Source organism: Anopheles ziemanni, chromosome 3, assembly GCF_943734765.1.
Source record: "Anopheles ziemanni chromosome 3, idAnoZiCoDA_A2_x.2, whole genome shotgun sequence".
NCBI classification, from domain to species: Eukaryota; Metazoa; Arthropoda; class Insecta; order Diptera; family Culicidae; genus Anopheles; species Anopheles ziemanni.
In genome coordinates this window covers 82,374,566-82,387,452 of record NC_080706.1, presented here as the reverse complement: position 1 = coordinate 82,387,452, position 12,887 = coordinate 82,374,566, and positions in this window count along the sequence as shown.

The window sequence follows — 12,887 nt, the reverse complement described above, 5'->3', positions numbered from 1 at the left end:
TACATAGGCTCTCTCTCAATGAGATAGGTGTGCACTTAGAGGGACTACTAAGCACCGCAGTCGGGCACTACTAAACCCGCTGGCACTACTACCACTATCTACACTGATCGTTGATGCTGTCTGGTACAAGGAAGCAGACGGGAAAGCTTCACGTATACTTTGACAGCGCACCGTGGCTCGTTTCACTCGATGTGAAAAAGCACACAACACTTACGATAGTTACACTACAAAAGTTACATTCACATGGTATGGAGCCACGTTCACCACGAATAAAATTTACACGAACCTACAAATACACTCATATAAACACCAACATTCACCTGCCAACACGTCCACACACAGTTTGGTTCGTTTTATAATCCTCGCATCAGGATTTCATTGACCATTTCTTTTAATTTTCGTGCGATTTCTTTTGCGTTTATAACAAAGTTTTTATCGGAAAACCCCACTAGGCTATTTGATAACTTTATAATAGAAGCGTTTTCTTACATTCACGACGACGATAACGACAGAAACGACGGCGGCTACGGCAGCGAAGACGAAGACGGCGACAGCGACTACGAATGGCCGGTTGCGCCTGGGAGCGTGTCTACTCGGAGACTGACTGGGCTTGGCGCCTTTAGCTTTTGCACAACACCCTTCACGCCACGCCACGCTCGCTCCAACCACTGCCCCTTGCCACCACCACCTGAAAATGTTTCCAAGAGGTTGAGGCACAAAAAAAACAAGACACTATTCGGCCGCGAGCGAGTTGAGTATCGTTGAAAAACATTACATTTCCACGGGGAAAGGTAGTGAAAGAAGGGAGGGCACAGTAAAAAAGAGATAGATTGAACGAGGGAAGAGTAAAAACAGCTAAGGGTTTTCAAAGAAAGAAAGAGATTAGCAATAGCCTAAAAGATGCAAGTGATCACTCTCGATCGTCGATCGCGTGGACGGAGAGTGAGAGTGTGCGTTACCAGGATAGAGAGAAGGGCTGGCCCTTTACGACGGAGGAAGACAGTATGCCCCTGCGCGAAATGCTGCCCTACGTGGGCAAAGTGCCAGCCACGGGAAAGAAAAGGCGAGCGCCGAACCAGCAAAAGCTCCCCAAAAGTATGGCTCCAAAGAGAAAAAGAGAAAAAGTGAGTGAAATAGGAACTGTTGTGCGGCAAACGATGCAAGAGAAAGCTTTGGCAAGACAGAGCGAGGTGCTTCGGGTCCTCCGCTCCACAAGGTAGCGCGCCAACGACTCGCCAATGCAGCAGGAACGCATTCGACTTCGGTATTACGACAGCGATGCCGTTTCGATCTGTGCTCCGTGCAGTTTTTTTGTCTCCAATCTTTTTTTCGTCATTTTGTAGCTATCTTTTTGTTCCTTTCGCGGTGTGAACTACACGGATCAGCTAATACTGGCCTCCATCCACCTAGAGGGTGGCGGGCAAATTTCTTATTGCGTTAAACATTTATAAAATAAAAAGTGTGAAAATTTATGCAATTGTTGCATGTTTGTAAAACAATTAAACTTCTCTGATCGGAGGAAAAAAATAATTTGTTGCAATTTTTTTAAATTACATTATATACAAAAGAATATCTTACCAAAAATGAGAAATACATATTATTTGACGTGATGATTATAAATAAGTTACATAAATTTTATTTTGAAAATGTATTCTTATTTCACTTTATCTCGGTTCATTTTCCTTATAAAAATTAAAAAAAATTGAGGTTATTTCATTACAGTTGCAGCGGGTCAGCAGTACCGACTGTTTGCTAAGCCCCTTTCTTACTGAATCACAACATGCACTTGCTAAAACTGCATGCTAACTGCACGCGCGCAGAGAAAGTAAAAGCTCGCGCGTCGAAAGAAAACGTAACGAAATGGAATAGCATAACGGATAGCCTAGTAGCACATTTCAAGCACACCACTCCCCATCCCACCCCCAGCGAACCCTCTCGCTAAATCCACGTAAGTCGCATGGGGTCGCGCATGAAAATGCAAGTGGCCCTGCACGCGAGATGCATGGTCCGGTGCAACGCTTCGCGGCACTCTTTGCCGCATTTCGGAGAGCGAAATGTTTTTAGAAGCGCGAGAAAAGGGCTTGGAGCTACGATCGCGATGCAAACTCACCACAATTGATCGAGGTGGGCTTAACCAAATTCACCACTAGAAAGGAGAGATAGAGAGTGCGCGAGAGAGTAGCAAAGCTTGCTCTCCGAAAACTTTGAAAGCTGAAAGGTGAATGAGAAAGACGATAAAAAAACACTCGATCGAGGGGTCTTTCGGTGTGAATGTTTTTACTTGAACTTTATAGAAGTACTCCTAGCATAATAAAGTAAAAGTATTTATAAAGTAAAAAATCAAAAAGTAAATCGTTGAGTTGTGTGATTGGTAAACTAATTAAATTTGTTTATTTCAACATTTTGTTAATTTAAAAAAATTATCAATGTTCAATTTTATTTCACTGTGAGTCGATGAAAACTTTTAAGTTTGTCTTTTTTATTCTGATTTAACATTTGTGTTTTTATTTTAATGTCGTTTCTAGTAGAATGTTGCTTTTAAGGCGTAATTCGCAGACTTACGACATTAATGTTTGCCTCTATGTAACAAGTTTTCAAAATAGCCCGAGTATTTGCGAATGTAGCCCATCTTTTTGTGATTTACAAATGTCCAGTAAATTTTTGCCTACAAGACAACTAGTTAGTACCTTGTAGAGTCATATTAAAATCATACTCTATAACCATTGCCAAAAACTACTTTTACTTCTTCTCCTTCTTCTTCTTTTTCTTCTTCTTTTATTCTGAATGAAATAAATGTAAATTATTTCATTTGACTATCTTTTGTTGCGCACAGAACGTTTACTGGCAATGACTGAAAAAACTTGAACATTTCTTTCTTCAGTTGTTGAAAAGGGGAAGTGTTGAATAAAATTACAAAGAAGGATTAAATTTCAATTTAAAAAGTTTATCGGATCAAGATCGTTAACAACAACACATAAATCACATTCCAACACACCTTAAATCAATGTTTGCAAAAAAACTTCCTGAATCTATGATAGATCGCTAGTAATTAGGATCTTTTCATTCGCTAACGATCTTGGAGGGATTACTGTTCTCCTAACTACTTTATTTCTCATATTAATAACCGGCGCCAACCAGGGCTTTCCTCCCGGGGCGTGCACTATTGGCAATTACTGCAATATGACATGATTGATGCAACAATCGACAATCGACGTTCCGACTGGTCGATGGTGCATGAACACACGTGTGCAATACGCGAAAGAAAATTACTTCACCACCTCCGTTCATTCTTGACCTCATCCTGCGAGTACGTATCGGAAGAAAACAAAACACAGCACAAACAAAACAAAACCGACCCGTTCCTCCTTCGCGACTTGCGGAGTTAGAGGGTAGATGGCTCAATGCCGAACGATTTATCACGTTCGGCTGCTGCCGCTTCTTCGCCAACGCGGCTGCGCCCAGGTCATGACCGTTCGATGACGGCGCTTTGGTCGGGCCATCTCGTGCCTGCATGCGAACCGATAGTCATAATTAATCGGCACCAAGCCGTGCGAGCATTTCCGCCGGTTTGCAAGAACTGCACGCGCAACGCTTCGCTGACGGACGCAAAATAGAGATGTTTAGGTGATGTCCGTCTGGAGGTTGCATGTGCAACTGGCTCCATCGCGATAAAGATGGGCATTCTCCTGGACCCCGCCAAGGGCTAGCTGAGGGATGCTCCGATCCCTCGTGCTCGAGCGTGTGTAATTTTATCGACACCATTCAATCGTTTGATCGATTGATTGATGCGACTTTGATCGTCGAGTTTCGAAGGCATCCTTCGCGTACCGCCCGGTCAGTTAAACGAGTTAACATTAGCGCAATGTTTTATCCCCATGTTGACATTCTAAACGACGATCGACGCTTCCTGGTTCAGGTTCAAGCTCGACACAGTTCTAAATGGTTCGAAAGGGCTCGCTTTTATGACGAATTCATTACATCAACCTGTTCTATTGAAATGCACTAAAAGTTGCTGGTGTAACGTTAACTTATGACTCATTATTTTGACCATTTGATGCCTGCAACAATAAAAGAGTCAGGGTATAACCTCGAGAAAAGGTACACGTCAATGCCACGACTATAGACATTTTTCTCATTAAACTGATAAACAAAATAGAAAAAAAGCATGTTCTGAAATTTTAGAAAAGTTTCAGAAAATGTTTTTGTCAATATCGCACGATAATTAAAGCACAGTTTTGAGGTTCAAATAGATAAAAATTCTATTTCATTATCCTCTTCTACAGCAATTGGCAACGAAATAAGAAAAGTTTGTTTCGTTATGTTTCAATCAAATCGACTGTATGAGAAATAGTAATACTAGAAGTAAAACATTGTCAATCGAATATTTGACACAGATGTGCTGAAGACAACGTTGAAATGTTTTCAATTTAAGCCTTCGAGCGTCACAGTTTGTTCCCTCCCTTGCACCATATGCCCCATTTTACGCTCGGTGATCGATGGACGCGAGCCTATTAAATCACCCCGCGAATCAATCACGGCGAATTTATGTTTTTCTCCTTCTCCTCCCTGCCGTACCCGTGCGCGGTCAGGGAGGAAATTGAATACATATTGTTTCCCACATTCACTTTCACACCACGGCCCTCCGACATACTGACCTTTGCGGGATGGTTTCGGATGGGTCGGTTCAACAAAAACAGAAACGCCGGAATATTACCAACCGCAAATACCACCACTTCGCGAGATGAGCATTGAGTTTTGGGGCATCTTGTTTTTTTCCTCTCTTAGTTGCATCATTCCACATTAGGCAGCACACGCAAGAAAAGCCTTCTAACAAAGACTGCTGTCCACTAATGCGCCGTGTTCTTGCCCGCTAACTGGAAGGCTTTTTTATGTTGCGAAAGCATCGAACGAGTTTCAATTTGGAGCGGTATGACCTTTCCGAAGTTTTAATGTCGTTCGTATGCAATACAGATGTTTGGATGGGGAAATTCCGATCATAATCAGCTTGTCGGACATTGTTTATTAGTTAATAAGCTTCTCCAACGGAATGATTACGAGTTAAAATTAAAACTTGAAAACGTTCGTAGAAAAATTCTAAGAAACCGACTCCAATCTGCCGTACAACAGGCGTTGACCAGTCGCATCCCCCCAACGGCACGCAGAACGGACATGCTAAACATCAACCCAGCTTCTGGCACCGGAGAATAGTGTCTGCAGGCGAAAGAGGAGCGAAAACGAACACGGCGAAAATCCCGTCCGGATCGATGCTGGATCAATTTGCACATCAAATTAAGCAAATGTTTATTCTAAAACCTATCCATTCCTAGCCGTGCTGCGGCTCTGGCCACGGATGCGCATCGTCGCAGCGGCGTTGCGAGCTTTGCACGATCACTTTGAAATGTAAATGGCCCGTCCGCGCTTGTCCGTGGGCTGTTGCTGTTTGCTATTTAAATAATTACCAAAAACAACCGTCCGCAAGCCGAAGCCGTCAGCGGCGCAACGGGATGTGCCGAGGTGGGTATGGGATGATGGGCCCGTAGGATAACAGGTTCGCAATAGGATAGCGATCGTCTCTACGCCGGGTTGACTGATTGACAGCCTTTCGTTAATCACCGAAGCCGTGGATCGTGTGTACTGATTCGGCTTTTCGGAAGAATGTGATACTTGTCGATAAAATATGAAATATTGTAACTGCAAATAATTATTCCCATTATTTAGATTCTATTGCAAGTGATTAAAATAATGACAGCCAACAGTATCATAAATTTAGATTCTCTTCAATAACGTTAATTATATCGAACTGTATTATAAATTACACCAATCTAACATTAAGCTCGTTTACTGCTTTTCTCTGTTCTAATCTATTATATTCAATTTCTTGTGCAACGGTATCATAAAAATAATCACACGATATTTTTAAGTTGTTAATTTCTATTGCTGATTGTTTCTTTTCGAAATTACTGAAATCGAATCGTTTTCTTCTTGGTGGGCAAATTTCTCAATGAATATTCCATGAATGAATTCATTCGAGTGCTGTGAAAAAACACTGCCACCCACAGAACATCCGGCACCAGATATCCAAACGGACGAGAAACCGTCAGAAAGTCTACCGTGTCACAGTTTCGACCACCACCTCGCTCCATCCCTACCCCAGGGGCAGTGGAGATCTCAAATTGGGAAAAACAAACGAGAAACCCAGCGTTCCGGCTCCAGCGACTGCGGTGGAGCTTGCGCGCGGGAAAGAAAGAACGAGATTTATGGTTCCTTGGGGCCCCGGCGAGAGAATGGAACCGGGGGCCGGGCTGCTGGGCGCGTTCTGTACGCTGTGAAGCAAAAACATGTTAATTTTAAGAGTTCTTTGCAAATGGAGATTTATGGAGATGCTTTCGCGTGTTCAAACACCCCAGCCCCGGTCGGCATCCCGCAAACGGGGTCAGCTGCAGTGGAGCTGCTTCCCGAGCGCTCGTCCTCGACGCTCGTCGTGGCTCCCGTTGGCGATCCATCATCGAACGACGCGTCCCGAGTGCGGTGCGGACCATAAATCACTCCTTCAAAAGGCACGAAAAAGCACGCATGCGAACCGGAGATGTGTTCTGGATCGGTGAATGGATAGAGGCACAAACAAAACAATCGAAACAAAAAATCACAAAAAAAAAGAATTTTAGCAACAACACAAGTACAACGGACTTGAAACCAATCCGTGTGCCAAAAATCAACGAAATCGCACGGATAAGGTATTGCATGGCTGGTACCATTTGCCCGCTGGAAAAAAAACACACACACACTCGGTCGAAATACGGACAAGACATCCATCACACGAGGCGGATATGAAATTTTTACTCAATCAATCGAAAGACTTCAACGCAGCGCACCTGACGCGCGCGAACAAAATTAAGCGACGAACCCTGCCGGTCGCTCGTTATTTGCCCACCAAACCGCCTACCGTGCGCATCGGTATAGATGGCACGCGCTAATTGGCCACTTCCCGAGCGCTCCTTCCTGCGATGCACACTCCTCCCGGGTTCGCTCCGGTACTTAGAGCGACTGATTAGCGATTATTATCGTACAGCGCTCATAAGTTGAATGATTTATGAACGCTTCACGTCACCGGCCAAGGCCGGTACCCGAAATCGATCGCATTGATGGCCGGGATTTCCTGTTCCGTCTGGATCGGGGGAGAAAAAACTGTGACTGATTAGCGGCGACAGTGGGTCTCACTTGACACCGTATGGCATTAACGCTGACAAACTACAAATGTGATGCAATCAAGTGTTATAAGCCACGATTTATGCTCTTAATTTTGATTTTGGCGGGTTTATTTTTATTTTTAACGGTATCTGATTGCTTTGGTGTTTTCAATTGATCTTTTGATGTGTGCGCCTGGAATTTCCTTTTAAGAAATTCTTGATGAATGTGTAATTAAAGAGTTATTCCACTGAACCAACTCTTCGGCGCTGAGCCTTTTCCCAAACATTATTCGGGATTCCCATCACCTGGCTAACATGTCTGCAAAACACATTTGTCACCTTCGTTCGACTCGAAAATTCCTAGAACTTTGTTAGGAAACACTCCCAAACAATGTCCGGCAGCTTCATCCGTCATAATATTTATTTTAATTTTCCGCGAACCCTGCCCCCGCAATAAAATCCATTTACATTCGACCGTTACTTTAAAATAAACATCGGACTTATCACGTACGGCGCTGTGAAATTTCATCGGAAGAACTCTTTATTATGGAATTCCGAATTTACGTCACACAATACTTCGCTTTGTTGTTGTCTCGCGGCGGGATGATACACATATGGTCCATCGTGAAGCCGCCCCAAGTGCGTCATTGTGACAAACCTGGCACTCTACAGCCAGAGTCTTCTTCTCCTCGAGCGAGAAGTCAAGTACAATTGCGTTTACCAACGGCGCCGGTTGCGCATCGGAACGACTCAACTGCGCAGTGACCGCAAGCAAACAGCCATCCGTCGACACCACCCCCTGTGGTGGGTGGTTGGCTGGAGAAGAAGCTACTTCCGCCAAGTGGTTTCGGTAGATTCCAGCGCGTGCGAACCCATGATCGATGGGCGGCCGGTGCGAAGGTTTTGCGTAAAGCGCAATTCTTTATTGACAGATGTGGGTAATACAGGGCTGTCTGTTGGTTCCCGCCGACATGTGTTGAGGCGTTCGGTGTAGGGTTGGATTGTTGATTAACATGCGGCGATAATTGAAGCCACCAGTGAAACTTACTTTATTCCCAAGAAACAATCACAAATAAATTCACTCAAATAAGAACAATAAACAAAGATAAAGTTTATATCTAACAAACAAACCACAACCCCTTACACCCGAAGGGTAATCGATAGTTCCATTCTCCGACGAACCAATGAAACCGGAAACTAAACGTTCATCGCAGTCATCTTCACAATGGTGACCCTTCGAGTGATTCATGAACCGCCGAAGGGGTGCTAGACTCCCAGGCTGACGAGATGTTGTCGTTGACACTTTGAAATAGGTGACAAGAAAATCGCTTGTTTAGTCAGTTGAGCAAACCGGTTAAGGTGAGGCTCGATGGAGGGAAATGTAAACAGGCATAAATACGAATTTACTGGACGGAAGTTGATGCGGGTAAGAAATCCTTGCGGGGAACGTATGTTCAGTGACAATTTCTTCTTCTGTAATTTACTGTTTGTAGCCACAAGTTCTGACATTGCTGGTTGACGTTATTGCCACTGTCTATATTATTGCAAATTAAGTGGCTTTTGTATTCCTCTTTGAGTTTTGAATGCCCATTTTAATTTCTTTGTTTCCTTGCAGGTATAATGTTTGTATGCCTGAATGAAAGGAGAAATAACAAGACAGTATTTCTGTACGACAAAGGGTTTTTATCAATAATATTTATACAATGAAGAGGTCCTTTTTAAAGCTGTTTTTTTATTTTAATTTGAAACATTAAAAAAACGAAACATGTTTTCATTTTTATTAAAACATCAATTGCTTTGGCAATTTTTACAATGCACAGGGAAAAATTGTTATAAATTTATTTATTTTACCCAACCATCAAATTATGTATCGGTGAAGAAGTAATTTATAAAATAGAATTAAATCTTGAAGCTCGATCAAAACAGATCTAAAAATTTAGATAGGATTCATCTCCTTAAAAAGTGTTTTTCAACACGACTGCCTCTGATTTAATTGTTGGTACCACATTGTTTTCGACATTTTTTGGCACAAAAAATAACACGAATATCAAAACGCCTGAGCATCGGCACAGTTGTTGATTAGTTAGTTTCGGAATAATGATTTATTTGAGAATAATTTTATCATCCTACCCTTGGTTCGCTACAAGGGTGAGAACTTTGAGTGAGGCATTTCGATTAATAAAGCTTTCATCTCCTTACACACGCACACAACGAACAATAAAATGTTCAAGCCCGCGCCTTTGCCGCTCGCTTGTCATTGTGGTCGGCAGGTCATCAAATTTATCGCGAAATGCAATAAACCGCAACCTCATCGTTCGCATAATTGACCTTAGCAAATCGAGTGGGGTGTGAAAAGCCCTGACAAAATCGTTGCCGGCGAAGAGAGGAAAAACTAAGATTAGAAGAAGTTGGTCCTCAAGCAACGAGAGCCCTTCTGAGCCACATAAGGCCGTCTTTCACGGACGACCCGTCAAGGATTCGCCTGTATCACATTTTAAAATGGCCTCGTGGCCCGCTCAAGCTCGGGCAGAAGCAAACAATATGTTTCATTTGAGCTGGCGAATGCCATTTTCGCCCATTTCTGCCACAATCGTGCCGATAATGATGACATTTCATCCTGGAGCTGCCTTAATCACAGCCATTCCTAGTGCGTGATGAAAGATTTATGACGTTTTGTATCTTTTATGGAGACGCTCCTAGCCACCGAATGCCATCAATCTCAAAATCCCGCTCATAGAACCGCTCTTTAACGACCCAATCGGATCGACCATTTTTGTGCACCTTTTTCGTCTAGGCGTTTTGCAAAGACGAACATTGGTAAAACGTTTAGGAATTGAAGAAAAAAAAAGCTCTAGCATCTATTCTCACTCAACCTGTTCCCACCGGACAATCCGTTTTAATTTTCGCCCATTGGCATTGGAATCAAGATCAAATTACTGCCCACCGCGTGCGATCAAACGAAACGGACGATGCATGATAGTTTTGATGGTTGTACGATTGCCTGTGTATGGGTGTGTGCGTTTTTTTTTTTTTCTATTGAATTCGCTTTGGCTCGTGTCAACAACGAGGTGGAGCCAAATGCTAAGGTCGCCCCGGACATTATCGTTAATCGTCGCGATTAGACGCGGGAAGGATACGCCACACTCGGGCTCGGGTTTGGGCTATCGGTGGAAAACACCGGCACGGAATGATTGTGCGGGCGCAACACCGTTACAGAAAAGCTCGACCATTAAACCGTTTTCGGACGTAGCGGGTTGTGGATTGTTTTGTAGAAAAAAACCGTACTCAGAAAGGTCACCAAAAAACTTCTTCCTCGATTCGCAACAGAACAGTTGTTGGAGTTAGAACTGGCAAAGTAGTAGAATGTGGGCCATAGAAATGAAGACTTTATTGGTGCACAACCGTTACCGCGAAGTGATCTCGAATTACAGGTAAAGGTTAATGTTTGTTTCCAACACTTTAATTAGCTCTATGTTTAGCAAAATAGTCAAATGAACGGAAAAGTTATAACAAGCGCACCTCCTTAAAATCAAATGTGTTTCCTGAATATCATTAATATCAAAATTTAAAGTGCGGATTTGTTTATTTTCCTTTGTTTTGTGTTTGTTTTGTGTGGGTTTGGGCCGACTTTAAATATGTGCAAAATAACAGTTATTTTCGTACAAATAAATTCTGCAGCAAAAAATCACCTAACACCTTCCGCAAAAAAAAGTTCAACCAAGTTCAATCTTCTCTCGCCGGTCAACGACATCTTTTGGAGGGGTCGACATATTTACCCGTTTGTGACAAGCATACGCAAGTCTCGCGCGAAGCTGGTTCGAGGCGCACCAAAGCGGAACACAAACGTAATCAAAGGCGCAACCTCGAACGCCTTGTCCCGTTCGAGCGGGAGGCGAAGATAAGGGTTCGAGCTCCCGCGAAACCCCCTGCGAAAGGAGTCACCCCCGTGGGCCCACCAATGAATTCGACGGTGTGAACGCCTTTCGCCAAACCCTAGCTGCTGGCCAGAATGCGAAATTATGCTTCAAAAGAACCGTACCGGCACCGTAAATCAATTACGACCCGCTGGAAGGCCAACAAACGTCGTATGTTCTTTGTTTTTCTTTGTTTTGGAGCAAACCGTAGACATGAAAGAGAAGGATCCGACCACAAACCGGGTGTTGGGACGAGAAAACGGGGAAAAATCGGGATCGCTTCTTTCGGGCGAAGACGGTCCTCCGGGTCCCGTGCAGCATCCTTTATGTGCGTGTGGCCTACAGCATCGTCACAGGAACATAAACGGTTCAACATTCGCAAAACATGATGCTCCTTTCCCCCCTATCCAGTAGGAACATCTGTTTCTACCCCGTTTGCCATCGTTGAATATGTGTTGTCCAAGATTGTGCGGATACATAAATTACGCACGGGGATTGCAAGATGAAAATAAAATAAACCAAAACCATCTCCCCGAATCGGGAGAATATGTTCAACGAGGCGGGGCAGCAACTGATGGGCTCATCCCTTTTGAACTCTGCGCAAACCCGGGTTTTTGCCGCAGCAGTTCGTAGGATTTATGAATTAAAGTCACGTAACGAAACGTGTTCTTGTTTCGTTCATTAATTCGTATAAAAAACAGTTCTCGAAACGATTCACTCAACGTTGCAAACGAATGAAACATGAAGAGAGAACAATTTTTCACAAGAAAGTATTTTATTTAAAATGACCCCTTTTTAACGAGTTAATCTAATTAATACACCGGTCGATAAATGGTGATCGAAATTAATTTAAACAGTGGCAAAACATGGCGTACATTGATTTGATAAGACCAACAATGCGTACTTCCCATTATCACGAAATGAATCACGTTTCGATCGGTGAAACGCTTCCAAAACCGTCCTGTGTCATCGCTGTTAGCGTTCTCCTCGCCATAAACATATCAATTTCATACCGTTCGTAAATATAAAAAAGTAGAAAAAGAAACGCCTTGCTGCCAAACCACGAAAATAATTTATCTATTCCGCCCGAAAAGCCTCATTTCAATTTCGCCCCGGCATAACATTATCATAAATTGAAACTGTATTATTATTTAAATTAAAATGTCAACCCGACGCCACCCACCCAGCCTCTTCGTCCATACCACAGAATTGTGTTCAAAGCACAGAAAAAAGGAAACACCCCAGAGAAGGCAGAGTGTGACTCATTGGTGAGATTTCTTTCGGATCCCATGACCACAAACTAGTAACTCCAGCTTGTTGGAGTACGAAAGGGTCTTCAACGACGCGACCGGCCGTACTGATCCGGAAGCGAGCTCGTGCTCTAGTACAGGACGTAAAAGTTCATGGCGCAAAGGGGCACCCAACACGTAGGTGACCTCCCTTCGGACAGGGGCGCTATTTAAAAGGGCTATTTTGAACCGACGAGGTAGGAGCTTCAATCTCTTGCGATGCGGGCGAAGGATTTAACTTCTCTTTTATTGTTATTTCCAAGCCGCGTGACGAAGGGGTGGAAAAAAGACCGTATCGAAACAATCGACGATCAATCGGCACGCGAACGCACCGGGCCGATCCGGGTGGAGATTGTCGAGCGATGGCCCTGACCGAATCTGCGCCCTGCGTCCACTTCACGCCGGGTCAAATCGGGTGGTCGTTCGCATCCCTCCGGTGGGTCGCATCCGGGGGCATTTACGGTTCCTTCTGTCCTTCTGTGCCCACCGTAAAGGGC